Here is a 14,349-nt window from a genome sequence, read left to right on the forward strand (position 1 = left end):
ATATGGTAATTCCAAATTTAAATTTTTGAGGAACTTGCCAAGCTGTTTTCCACTATGGCCACACCACCAGGAGTGCACAGGGATTCCAATTTCTCCACATCTTCTCTAACACTTGTTATTAGGCATTTCTCTTTAATTTTTATTTATTTATGATAGTCACACAGAGAGAGAGAGAGAGAGAGAGGCAGAGACACAGGCAGAGGGAGAAGCAGGCTCCATGCACCAGGAGCCGACGTGGGATTCGATCCCGGGTCTCCAGGATCACACCCTGGGCCAAAGGCAGGCGCCAAACCGCTGTGCCACCCAGGGATCCCTATTAGGCATTTTTTAATTTTTAATTTTATTTTTTAAAGATGTATTTATTTGAAGGGGGAGGGGCAGAGGGAGAGGAAGACAAACAGACTCTCTGCCAAGCAGGGAGGCCAACTCAGAGCTTGACCCCAGGACCTAGAGATCACAATCTGAGCTGAAATCAAGAATCAGATGCTAAACCGACTGAGCCACCCAGGCAACACCCCCCTCTTTTTCTGAGATAACAGCCATCCTGATGGGTGTGAGGAGGCATCTTACTGTGGTTTTGATTTGCATTTATCCAATGCTTAGTGATGTTGAGCATCTTTTCCTATGCTTATTGGCCATTTGCCACATCATCTTTGGAGAAATGTTTATTCAAGCTTGAGGCTTTTTAAATCATACATTCGGAGTATTAATCCCTATCAGATATATGCTTTGAGAAAATTTTCTTCCTTTCTGTGGGTTCCCTTTGATTCTCTTGATGGTGTCCTCTGGCACACAAAAGTTTTCAATCAACTTTATTTTTTAAAGAATGCACAGATAAGGGCGCCTGGGTGGCTCAGTAGTTGAGCATCTGCTTTTGGCTCAGGCCGAGATCCGAGAGTCCTGGGATAGAGTCTCACATTAGGCTCCCCTCTGCCTATGTGTCTGCCTCTCTCTGTGTGTCTCTCTCGTGAATTAAAAAAAAAATCTTTTAAAAAAAGAGAATGTACAGGTAAAATTATTAGGGAGGAGGCAGTCAGCCTAAAGTAGAGACAAAAGGAAGGGAATCCTTATACCTCTTTTTAGACATTCCTGGGCGGGTACAGGAACAAAACCTGAGATCTTCTCAATGAGGTAACAACTCAACTCCTCCTCCGACGTGGCTCCTCCCTGGGCAACTAATGCTGTAGGTCACCTGTATGCTAGGTCCTGGTGGAAAGGGAATTCAGGCTGGGTGTGGTAAGCAAGCCCAGTGGAGGCAGGCAGGATGGTGGGGACATGGGATTCCCCCCATGTAGAATTTTAAGGTTCCCTAGTTCCACCCAGCAGGCACCTCATAAGCTATCCTTCCGCTGGCTGGTTCTGGACAACATACATTCAAACTTCCGAACTTGTCACACAGAAGCGAAACAGGCAGAGTTGTTACTACTGAATGGAACGGAACATTAAAGTCATCATTGCGACAAGTGACATCCAAGTTCAGTTCCATCCTGAAGAATCACTCAGAAGTGATTCCCACTGTTTGTAAATTGCACGTATTGCCATTCTTGGGTCTCTGCCCTTGTTTCTTTACCCCCGCCCCCAAACTCCTCCTCCCACCAAGCAAAAACCATTTGTCTCGTGGGAATTTATTTTGCAAGTATCTAAAGTATAATCAATTGCTACAGGCAAGGGGAAGAAGCAACACATATTGTCTTCTAGGAATGGCCCTGAAACCATACCCCGAGTCCCCTGAAATAAATAGCTGTGCTTCAGTAGCTTCTGGCAATAAATTAACCCTAAATTTCAGGACTGTTCAGAGGCTGAACTGCTGAAGAGCTTCAGACTAAAGGTTAGAAACCCAGGGTGGGGCCTGCCTGTAAATTGCTATTTCCTGCTCTACAAAGTGAGTATTTGTTATCAAAGGCATTCTCTACACTAGATCACTGATATAGATCACTGCTTTTTTCCTAAGTAGACGAATGTCTGAAACTTTTCCTTTAACTAGGAAACAGACCTCAAACCCCAGGGCAGGGTAGAGCCTGAACTCAGTAGTGCACATGCATTCATTTAACAAAGAATCAAGTCAGAAGGGTATCTGGAGGAAGGCCTCCACGTAGACATTCCAAAACAACTGGTTTAGAAATTTGGGTTATGGGGTGCCTGGCTGGCTCAGTCGGTGGAGCATGAGACTCTTGATCTCAGGATTTCAGGGTTGAGTTCGAGCACCACGTTAAATATAGAGATTACTTTAAAAATAAAATCTTGGGGCAGCCCGGGTGGCTCAGCAGTTTAGCGCCGCCTTTGGCCCAGGGCATGATCCTAGAGTCCCGGGATCGAGTCCCACGTCGGGCTCCCTGCAGGGAGCCTGCTTCTCCTTCTGCCTGTGTCTTTGCCTCTCTCTCCGTGTCTCTCATGAATAAATAAATAAAATCTTTAAAAATAAATAAATAAAAATAAAATCTTTAGGGGTGCCTGGGTAGCTCAGCCGGTTAAGCGTCTGCCTTCAGCTCACATCATGATCCCCAGGTCCAGGGATCAAACCCCACATGGGGCTCCCTGCTTAGCAGGGAGCCTTCTCCCTCTCCCTCTGCCTGCTGCTCCCCATGCTTGTGTGCTCTCTCCGTCAAATACATATATAAAATCCTTAAAAAGAAAAACAAATAGGGGCACCTAGGTGGCTCAGTTGGTTGAGCACATAACTCCTGATTTCAGCTCAGGTCGTGATCTCAGGGTCATGGGGTCCTGGAATCCAGCCCAGCATCCGGCTCTTCTCTTCCTCTGCCCCTCCCTCTGCTCGTGCACACAGGCACACTCAAAGAAACAAAACTTTAAACAGAAAATTAAATTTAATAATAATAATAAATTTGTGTTGGGCAGCCCACGTGGCTCAGCAGTTTAGCGCCACCTTCAGCCCAGGGCGTGGTCCTGGAGACCCGGGATGGAGCCCCGCATCAGGCTCCCTGCATGGAGCCTGCTTCTCCCTCTGCCTGTGTCTCTGCCTCTCTCTGTGTCTCTCTCTCTCTGTCTTTCATAAATAAATAAATAAAATCTTAAAAAAAATAAATTTGTGTTAAGTGACTTTTATTCTTAGGAAATCCCTCTTTGTGCTTAAATCATTAGAAAAACAGAACCCTCACCTTCTTGAGAAAAGGTAAGAGGGGAGAAGGAAAAGTAGCTCTTTTCTGTCACAATTCTAGCACTTACTACAAGTTTGTTAAGCATCCGGTGCTGTGCTAACTGCGCTGCTATGTGTTACACTTCATTTAATTCTCACAATAATCCTATGAGGTAGAAAATACTATCATTACTCAGATTTTATCTGCAAGAAAACTGAGACTAAGGGAGGTTGGGCATCTTGCCCAATTGAGTGATATAGTCAATGTGGCAGGCCCAAAACTAAGCTGCCCCTTAAGATTCCTCCCTGCAGTCTACTTGCCTGGTAAAATCCCCTCCCCTTGAATGTAAGTGGAACTGTGAAGATTATGAAGTGGCACTTCCCTGATTGTGTGAATAGTATATTAACTCTGAGTCAATCAAAAGGGAGGGATCCTGGGGGGGAGGGGCTGGCCTAATCAGGTGATCCCCAGAAGAGGGACCAGGTTTTTCCTGGAAAGAGTAAATTGCCTGCTGGCTTTTTATTCTTAAAAAATATTTATCTATTGAGAGAGAGAGAGAGAGAGAGAGAGAGAGACGAGACAGAGAGAGAGAGGAGAGGGGCAGAGGGAGAGGCAAAGGGAGAGAATCTCCAGCAGACTCCCCATTGAGCATGGAGCCCCTCACCGGGCTCGATCTCACAACCCCGAGATCACAACCTGAGCCAAAACCAGGAGTGACACTCAACTGACTGAGCCACCCAGGCGCCCAGAGCTGCTGGCTTTTCAGAAGCAGGCTGCCATGGTAAGAGAGGCCCACATGGCTAGGACCTGAAAGTGTCTTCTATGAGCTGACAGCCACCTCCACCTGTAGCCAACAGCCAGCAGGAAAGCAGGACCAGTCAGTCCTACAACCACAGGAACCGAGCTGTGCCAACCTGAACACGCTTGGAAAAGGCCCCTGAGCTCCCAGATGACAAGACAGCCCTGCCAACACCTGTGAGACTCCGAGGAAAGACTCCAGCTGAGCCCTGCCCATACTTCTGACCCAGAGAGATTATGAAATAAGAAGTTATTTTAAGCTGCTCATGTTGTGGTAATAGGCAGTGCAGCAATAGAAAACTAATACGGTCAGGGGTGCCTGGGTGGCGCCAACCATTAAACATCAGGCCCTTGGTTTCAGTTCAGGTCATGATCTCAGGGTCGTGACATGGAGCCCTGCATCGGGCTCAGTGCTTTGCAGGGAGTGTGCTTAGGATTCTCTCATTCTCCTTCTGTTCCCGCTTCCCCAGCAATCCCTTAAAAAACAATACCTAACACAGTCAGGATTCCAAGCAATGCCGTCTAACTCTGGCATACGTACTCTGGCAGTTTCACAAATTCTTAACCATTTTTAACTCTTCAAAAAGAATGGAGACATATATTCCTATTGAACAGTGACGGTTATGATCTTTGCCTTTTGGGATAGCTTTCTCAAATTTCAGAAATGTTTTTGTCATATTCTAGTATACTAAGACATTTTGTGATTAATAAAATTATAAATGCAATGTACTCTAATATAATATTGTAAGAGGTAAGCTATGAAAACATAAGCAGGATGGAAAACAAAAAAATTGTATTTCCCAAAAACACCTTGTTGAAGCAGGCTTGGCCTTTGCAAGGGCTCTGGGCTGAGCTGCTCACAAATATTTTCCTTTTGACTATATGGCATGATCTGCAAGATCTGTCATCTGGTGCCTCTAAGGAGATGACAACACATTACCTCTTTTAAGAGGGCCCAACTGAAACATCATTGAATAGGAGAAGCCAGTGAATTCTTTGCTGGAGTGAAATCCATTTTTTTTTTTTTTGAGAGAGAGAACACGGCCATGCACATGGCTGGGGGCTGGGAAGCAGAGGGAGGGAGAAGATCCCAAGCAGGTTCCACCCACAGAGTGGAGCCCGACAGGGGGCTCGCAATCCCATGACCCTGAGATCCTGGCCTGAGCCCAAATTAAAAGCTGGACGCTCAACTGACTGAGCCACCCAGGAAGAACCCTGGAGTGAAATCCATTTAAAGAGAGTCTCAAAAAATTAAACACTGGTTCTTCCTGGAGTGCATCAGTCACTAACTCATGTTTCATGTTCTCTCTCACACATTCACACACACAACACACAGGGGTGGGGGGTGCAAATTACATGAATAATGGCTGACACTTAGCTGACGCCCAGTGTTTACCATGGACCATCTCATGTAGGCCCACACTTACCTTACGAAGTAGGTATTGTTATCAGTGGCACGCCCATGTGATAGACAACGAAATTGAGGCTTAGGAAGGCTGAGTAACTTTCCCAATATTCCGCAACCAGAAAGTGACACTTCTCCCCAGATGCTGACACGTGCTCAGTCCCTTTGCAGCATGACCTGTGCTTCTGCAGTCCTCCAACAGGAGAACAATCCTTCTATCCTTCCCAGTACCTTGCAACATGCCTTCACACAGGAAGCCTCAAGAAGTGTTTGCTGCTGTTGATAAAGAATGAGGTCAGTGCCTGAGGGACCAGGTAAGGCTACCAGAGCATTCATGGTTATGAGATGGGTAGGGAACAGTTGAGTTGGGGCAGGGAGGTGGGCTAGAGGCAGCCCCCCACCTCTATGGGTGCCAGTCTAAAAGTAAGTGAACTTGATCCTGCTACTTAGAACTCCAAATACATGTTGGCCAGCCATATACAGGAAGATTTGATTCTGGCCCTAAGATCATAAAAAGAAAAAAGAAAACTAACCCAGTTTTCCAGAGTTTATTTCTTCCTTTTGGAAAAGCTTCTGCTACACATCTGGAAGTGATTTTCTAACACACTAGTTCCAATGAGTCATCTACAATATTAAGCAATGATTCCATAGGGTGAACCCTGATCATATTTTTCCATTAAGTGGCATCCACTGAGGTCAATGAAAGGCAAAGGCTGACCCAGGCTTGGAGAACCGCACCCTCTACAGCCCCATTTTATATTGTCAAGAACGTGGGTTTGAAGAGGTGCAGGAATACAATCCATCTCCCAGCACTAATGCAAGACTCTTCCAAATACACTCAGTTTCCTTCCACTGGTCATGTGCAGAAAGACGGATCCAAAGGCTGCTTGAGGGGGGCAGCAACCCCCAGTGAAGCTGGCAGGGGCACCATTATGAGGCCATGTATAAATACAGGGCAGTCAGAAATACAGGGGGTCAGGGTTGGGGAGCAGAGGGTAGAGGTTGGGGGGGCTCCCTGGACAAAAGAATAAAGACAACCTATGGTACCCAGAGTACAGCAAAAGCTCAAGAACCTTAATGTGGCCAGCAAGCAATTCCCCAAGGAATATTCTAGAAAGGGCTGCCAATTCACCCCTTGCTCTTTCAGCCACATCCTAATATACTCATTCCAACCATCAACTTTTAACCCACATCATATTGTTTTCCTAATATTTCAAACTTCTCGTATTGATGTTTACAAGTACAATTCAAGTCCATTCCCCAGCGTCTTCTGACACTTGGATTTCTTTCAGGTTACAATGAGGGAATGAGTCATGTTCTTTCAGAGACTAAGGAGCCACTTACAAAGGCTATTTTAAATCTTTCAGGTGACAAGGGTATTATTTAGTTCCCAGAAGCAATAACTGACTGAATGGCTTCCTCAGGGCTGAAGGAGTTAATGCAACTTCCCAGAGCAATTCTTCTCTCCCAGACCCCCGGCTCAATTTGATTTTAAATGGCACGGGAGCTAGAGAAACCTAAACCATTAAATCCTACCTTCCAAAAGATATAAATTAGTGGGTGTTCATTTGCATGACAAAAGGATTCTTTGCCGTGCCAAAGGATTCCAATCAAGTTTATTCAAAAATCAGATTCCCCTAACGTATGCGGAATGATTTGATTTGCACGTGGGCTTCAGAGCAAACACAGCTGTACCAAAGCCAGAATTTGATTAGCAGGTACCTCTTCACGGTGATTTCGGCTTCCAAGATCCATCTCAGAAGGTGCCATGCACCGCCTCCAGGGTCATACAGCGAGGAGCCGACCTTAAAATTTCTGACTCATTATCCCCCATTCTAACAATAAAATTGCTTTGCTTTTACCTAGCACTTTTCATCCCAAGCCTTCAAAGTGTTCAATCCACATTTGCTGGCCTTCGTAATTATGCCAAACGGAGTTGGCGAGAGAGCCAGGAAAGCAACCTTCCAAACTAGCAGGGATGGGAGAGAAAATGAGGACCACTGACAGGCAGAAAAATGAGTGGCCCACAGAAGCACAAAAGAACAGCATTTAAGTTTATCTCTCACAACAAGAAAAATACCATACATCATGCATCTTACTTTTTAAAAATAGACAGGTTTTTTTTGTTTTGTTTTGTTTTGTTTTTTTGCAAGCAGGTTTAGGTTCAAAGCAAAATTGAGCAGCAAGTACAGAGGGTTCCGTTCCCGTGTACCCTCTGCCCACACACACGCACGCAGCTCTCCCATTATCACCGTCCCACATCGGAGAGGTACATTTGTTACGATCGAACCTACGCTCACCCATCATCATCACCCCAAGTCCGCAGTTCAAATTAGGGTTCACTCTTGGTGCGGCCAATCTATGGGCTTTAACAGACATGTAAGGGCAGGTATTGACCACTGAGTGTCCTACAGAACATACAAAATAGTCCCGGTGCCTCGGAAAGCCTCGCTGCGCAGCCTATTCATGCCTCTCACCCTCTTAACGTTATGACAGATGAACAAGAAACATTCCAAACCCAGGTGAAATACAACAAATCCATTCTTATCGATTGGTTTCATATAATGATCGGAGTGAGGGTGGGAAAGAAGTGAGCGATAGAAGGGGGAGAAGATGGGAGAGAGGACAAGGAAGAGACAACTCAAGTATGTGTGTGCTGCTAGAAGAAAGGCACGCGGCACAGAGGGCAGAAGACCCGGTTCACCACGCTGCCTTCCGTGATCTAATTATCTTAAATGTCAGAGACAAGATCTTCCATTTCAAAGCTCCCAATTTCTCAGTAATTCTCCCATCCATTTCTCTTAAAGCCACAAGAAGCCTAAGACTATTTTTAAATAAGAGAACAAGGATACAGCATGTGCAAAATCAGGAAGATTGCACCCAGAAATCTCTGCAGTATCAATGCATATCGCCTATTAATTAGCTTTACTTGACATGTAAGTCCCTCTAGTGATTAATATTATTAATGGCAGCAAAGGATGACTATGATTACCAACAACCTGAGGCACATTTCACATGCAAGGAAGGTGAGAGCAATTTAAATTTACTTTTCAGAAAATTCAAGGTAGACATTTCTGCCTCTGGAAGTTTATTTAAAAAATAGGAAACAGGGATCTGGGTGGCTCAGTCAGTTAAGCAGTCTGCCTTGGGCTCAGGTATCCATCTCAGGGTCCTGGGATCAAGCGCCCCCCACCCCAGGGCTCCTGGCTCAGTGGGGGAGTCTGTTTCTCCCTCTCCCTCTGACTCTCCCCTCCCCACCATCTGTGTGCTCACTCTTTCTCTATCTCACATACATAAATAAAATCTTTATAAAAAAAGAAACATTAAATAGATATACATAGTCATACAGGCATATATATCATGTGGGTTTAAGTGTATATACATATACCTTTTGAAACCTCACTTTGTAGAGAATGCATTGTGAGCAAAAACTGGGGAATAATGAAGCAGACAGGAATGAAAAGCAAATGGGAATTGGATGTCTCTAATTTCTAGACCATCCTCAATTTATTGATTCAACAGACAAGAGAGAATGCGAGATGTACAAAACACTGGGGAAGGAGCTGCAGGATTAGAGGTGAAATTATCTTAATAGCACCATGCTAATTATCATACAGCTACTACATGTCATATATATATATATATATATATATATATATATATATATATATATGACATAGGACACATAAATACAGCAAGCCTGAAAGGTTAGTATCGAGCTTGTCTGGAATTCTATTTTTTCTGATTATAAAAATAATACACGCTCCATGCAAAATAAATGAGCGTTTGCAAAACAGAAAGCAAAGCAAGAATAAAACTTAAAATCTCACCATCTAGAGATACGTACTGTTCATATTCTTATTTAAAGATTTTATGTATTTATTTGAGAGACAGTGTGTGAGCATGAGGAGGGAAAAGGGGTACAGAGGGAGGAGAAGCAGGCTCCTCACTGAGCAGGGAGCCTGACATGGGGCTCAATCCCAGGACCCCGGGATCATGACCTGAGCCAAAGGCAGATGCTTAATGGACTGAGCCACTCAGGGGTCCCCCTATTATCTCCATTTTACAAATGAGCACAAGGAAGTTCCACAAAGTTAAATTGGGTGCCCAAGGCCACACAGATTGTCAGTGGAATTGCTGGGCCCTGCAGGCACTCTGACCAGTATGCCTGAGCTCTTTCCCACTCTCCGGCCAGCTCCCGCTTATATTCTAATGGACAGAAGTAGTCACAGGTAGTTCTGGGGCAGAATGAAATCAATCCTCTCTAAAACTCAAGAATTAGCATGGGAAGATGAAAAGAATGCCCCCCCAGCCCAAGATCTGCCCCCAACCTAACCCTTGGAATCTGCAATGTTACCTTCTGGCACAAGGGTCCTTACATAAGTCAAAGATCATGAATGAGGTGAGGAGATCATTCTGGATTCCTGGGTTGGGCCCTGAATGCCATCACAAATGACCTTCTAGGAAACAGGCAGAGGGAGATCTGATACAAGTGAAGAGAAGGCAAGGTGGTCACAGAGGCAGAGACAGGAGTGATAGAGCCACAAGCCACGAGCCACGGAGTGCTGACAGCTCCCAGAGCTGGGAGAGGCAAGGAACGCAGCCTTCCCCAAATTCTCCGGAGGCAGTGAGGCCCAGGGAGATGGATTTCAGACTTCTGGCGATAAGCCTGCAGAAGGAGGGATTTGCTGCAAGTGGGGGAGGTGAGGATCATGGGGGGAGATGGTGATCTGACCTATCCTCTGCAGGCTGGACAGGATTCTCTTGAGCAGAGAAGGGGTCAGAAGGGCATTCCAGGAAGAGGAATCAGCACATGCAAAGGCACTGGAGGTGAGAAGGGGTACAAGTGTCTGGGGAGCAGCAGTGGCCCAGCATGGCCCATGTCCAGATGGTGGGAAGGGATGCAGCAAGAGAACAGAGTTCAAAGGTGGGCTGGGCCTTACTGCTAGACAGGAAGGGGAGGAGAGAAGCCTCCACTGGGAAATCTGGGTGCTTGCTTCACTTAGAGGAACATGGAGCCAATGCAGATAGAGTTGGTATTTTTCTGGGTTTGAGGTTTCTGTTACTCTCCCTCATTCTCCTGAGAGGCAGCATTGAATGGTGGTCACTTTCTAGCTATTTCAAGACAATGACTTTGTTGCTTACTGTCAGGATGATCCACTCTGACTTGTCATACTACTAGGGACATGTGGACAAAATCCTGCTTAAAAGATTTCTCCAGGGAGGGAGCAAGAAACATGACGATAGGATGGACGTCCTCAATTCCATCTGGTGTCCACTGGGAAGATGCGCCTGCCCACCCCACTCCACCTGGGAAACCCACTTTGAAATGTACCAAAGGATTACCCCAAAAGAGCAAAATCCTCCATGAAATTATGCCACGGGAACTTTGTCATGCTTCACTTTTGGAAGGTCTACTAAGCCAAAGGCCACTCTTTCCCAACTAAATCCAGCAGGAAAAAAAAAAAAAACTCAAAGTGACGTAAACTGGGCTCTGTATCTGTAATTATATCATTTCTTTTTTTTAAATTATATCATTTCCTAAACTCTTCATTCTTCTTCCACAATTCTGCAGCTAGAACGTCTACTTCTTTGGGTTGGAACCAGAGCCAAAGCTAGGACGTTTTAGGGGACAACCTTGCCAGATGTGTAGCTCCACGACGTTTCCTTGGCATCCAGGCCACTGGATTTCCAGAAAAGGCACCAAGCCATCACTAGCTCAGGCCTCTGGAATTTTCCATCCTTGGCTAAAGAAAAGGTTAAAAAAAATAAAAAGGGCTCTGTCCCCTGGAGGACACTTTGTGGCCAAACACTGAGGAGAGGGGTAAGGAGGTGAGAAAAATATGAGAAATGGAGAATGGGAGCCATGGAAGGAAGCTCCCCAGAGCATGGTAGATGGGAGCAGCAGAGGCCTTGGCTATGGGAGAGCTCTGGTGCTGGGGTTGGGGCTGGGCCAGGGAGCCAGATATACAGATTTTCCAAGAAGGCATCAGTACAGAGAGATGAACACCCATGGCACAGCTTGGTGAAAATCATCGGGAGGGAAAGAAGAGTGAGAGGGTACCAGAAGGTGGAAAGGGGAAGAGAGCACTGAGGAAAGGGGAAGAGAGCACCATGGTAGGGAGAGGACGGAGTCCAGTTAGAGGAAGGCAGGCCCAGAGGGCCAGTCTCAAAGAAAATCTCAGGGGCTCCAAGGAACAACCACCATTGCTGCCATTCCTGCCAAGGAGGGTTGGCTGCCTTGAGAAACATGGGTCTGACTCGGGGATGAGCTGTTGTTCCTCTGCCACCTGAGGGTAGAACAAGTGAGGGCAGGCTGGCCTGGCAGCTCGAGTTCCTCCAACCTGGTCTCCTGAAAGAAATCTGGCCTCTGCAGGTTTCTGGTGGTCACAAGTCTCTAGACTTCCCCCTGACTCAGTATCCTCTACATTCCTTCACTAACGAATCTGGGGTCCTGAATTATGCGAGTTAACAGTGTACACTGCCTCCATCCCCTGAATAAACGTCTACTCACCCCTTCAGTCCCAAAAGAAAACCATTCCATTGACCTAGTACAGTTTCAAAAGGGTTTGAGTTTTTCCAGTCTGAATAAAAAAATATACTGCTACGCTCATAAACTACTGTTAATATTTTAATCTCTGGTCCCCTGGTCTATTACAATGATGGGGAAAAATCCTCCCCATGGTCTGAACCTTTTGCATCCTTTAGTTTTCTCAGATTAAGTCTTTGTCTTGCCCTCCCCCATCCCTCCACAACCCAACCTTGCCCTAAGTAGATCTAAGCTTCTAACAAGAAATCAGTGGAATCAGATTCTCTGCTTCAGTTCAAGTATCCATTCCAAAAGCATTTTCCTTGATATTTTAGCACAAACTAAAAGTATCTATCTTTTCTCTCAGCTAAGGCAGTTACCTTCCACAGCTCAGCACATCTCTCTCTCTCTCTCTCTCTCTCTCTCTCTCTAGCTCACTCTCCAACAACATGCTTGGTTTCTACTTCCTTCTGGTATATACCACAGGCCCACACGTTCCGGAGTTTTAAGGCATCGACTCTGTCACGCAGCTCATTGATCAAAGGCACCCCACCCATAAGCCATGAAGTTCAGATGAGGGCCAGTAAAAAACGAAAACCCCTGAAACAGCAGTGAATCAGGAAAATAATATGAAATAAAATCAAATACAATAAGCCAGGCTGAAGGGAAAGAGCCTATAATTCAGAGAAAACACCAATTTTCTACAGAATATTTAAACAGGACTCCAGTTAACAACTCTTCCATCTTTTATAGATTAGTATAGATTGGTAGTACGTGAATACATTAGAAAAAAAATTTAAGATTTTATTTATTTATTTTATTTATTTATGAGAGACACAGAGAGTGGGGCAGAGACACAGGCAGAGGGAGAAGCAGGCTCCATGCAGGGAGCCTGATGCAGGACTTGATCCCAGGACCCTGGGATCACACTCTGAGATGAAGGCAGATGCTCCACCACTGAGCCACCCAGGCTCCTCTAGAAAAAATTTTTAAGCTAATTCCACTGAGAACATCTAAATGTTTTCAGTGAGATGGCTGATAAGGAGAACTGGAACTGTTTTCCTACCAAGGGAGGAAGAAAGAAAAAATGTAACTGGACAAAGGTGTAGATGGTTAATGCAAGCCTTTGTCCCTATAGATTTTTAAAACCAAATCTGGCAGTGGTGGCAGGGAGGGTCTCCCAGCCTTTTACACAATTTTCAATGCACTACAGCCAGGTCAGTGAGCCAAAGGGCCTGAAAAAAGATTGGCTGGGCCTCAGAGAAATATAGCCGTGGCCAATTTGAGTCGATGTAAAAATAGAAAATGCAATCCGCATCTATGATGGAGCGCTCCTTCAGAGCAGTAACGCTCTCTGCCTCCAGCTCATCGGGGCTATAACCCTCGCCAGGGTGAGGAGGGCCGCTGCCCCTGTGATCAGCCAGTGAGTGAGTCTTCATGATGTGATTCTAAGATGGCAGTGACTGGATTGGGTGAAGAGAGGAAGTTTCAATTTACCTCTCAATTGAGATCATCATGAAACCAGAAAGAGTTCAGAGACATTTTTCCAGTCCTTCTCGCTGTTTCTCTGATCATGTGCTTTAGAAACCATTTCCCATTTCTGGGAAAGGGTTCTGCAGTTACCTTGGAAACGCAGGCAGGCCAGGCCCGGTCTAACTTGACCTTCAGGATGAGTGAAGAGTCTCTCACGTCGCACATGAGAGGTGTCTTGGTCAGCCGAAGAGTTTATTCTCTGTAATGTGAAACCATCTCTTTCGCTTTGAAACACACACACAAGGCTACCTGGGTGACTCCATGGTTGAGTGTCTGCCTTTGGCTCAGGTCATGATCCCGGGGTCCTGGGATCGAGTCCCACATCAGGCTCCTTGCAGGGAGCCTGCTTTTCTCCCTCTGCCTGTGTCTCTGCCCCTCTCTGTGTCTCTCATAAATAAATAAAATCTATAAAAACACACAGACACAGATACACACACACACCCCTACACCCCTCACCACTCTTTTCTTTAGCTGGTGGTGGAAATTTCCATAGGCCTAAGCTGGCTAAGTGCCTGCTAAGTGTCTGGCCAGCTTGTATCCTGAAACACCTCAAGTCTGAGAGCAGTGCCCACTTACAAGAACTCCAGACTGAGGGAGTTTTGTGTGGGAAAAATTTTTTTAATCATGAAGAATTTACGAAAACATCCAAATTGAAATTGCAGACTGCAGACCGGTATGGCTTTCCTTTCAGCCAAAAGTCTCAAAAGGGATTGTGCTTCTTCACTTGAATTCTATGAAGACTTGTGCACCTGGCTAACAGTTTAGCCGTCCATCAGATCCCTGCTCCTCCTCCACCAAGTCAGGTGTCCACGCAGAGAACCCAACCCCGGGATTCCACCAAGCCTCAACCTCCAGCAATACCAGTGTGGTAGGAAGAATGCTTTCCCAAAGAGGTCCGACATCTTAATCCCTGGAACCTGTGCCTGTGCTACTTTTACATTGCAAGGGGGACTTTGCAGGTGTGATTAAGGATTTTGAGATGGGAAATT

General features: G+C 45.6%; 1 protein-coding gene across 6 annotated transcripts in view; it reads right to left on the reverse strand.

Annotated features, from left to right (window-relative positions):
• Positions 1-14,349, reverse strand: part of DOCK11 (dedicator of cytokinesis 11) — a 189,529-nt gene that overhangs the window by 160,186 nt on the left and 14,994 nt on the right. Inside the window, exon 1 of one of the 6 annotated variants that reach the window (XM_077888911.1) lies at positions 9,656-9,676. The exons of the other annotated variants lie outside the window; for them this stretch is intronic. The gene's annotated coding sequence lies outside the window, so the exon portion shown is untranslated. Of the gene's footprint in view, positions 1-9,655; positions 9,677-14,349 lie in introns of those variants that run through there. 6 annotated transcript variants of the gene reach the window in all.

The sequence above is a fragment of the Canis aureus genome, chromosome X (genome assembly GCF_053574225.1).
Source record: "Canis aureus isolate CA01 chromosome X, VMU_Caureus_v.1.0, whole genome shotgun sequence".
Lineage (NCBI taxonomy): Eukaryota > Metazoa > Chordata > Mammalia > Carnivora > Canidae > Canis > Canis aureus.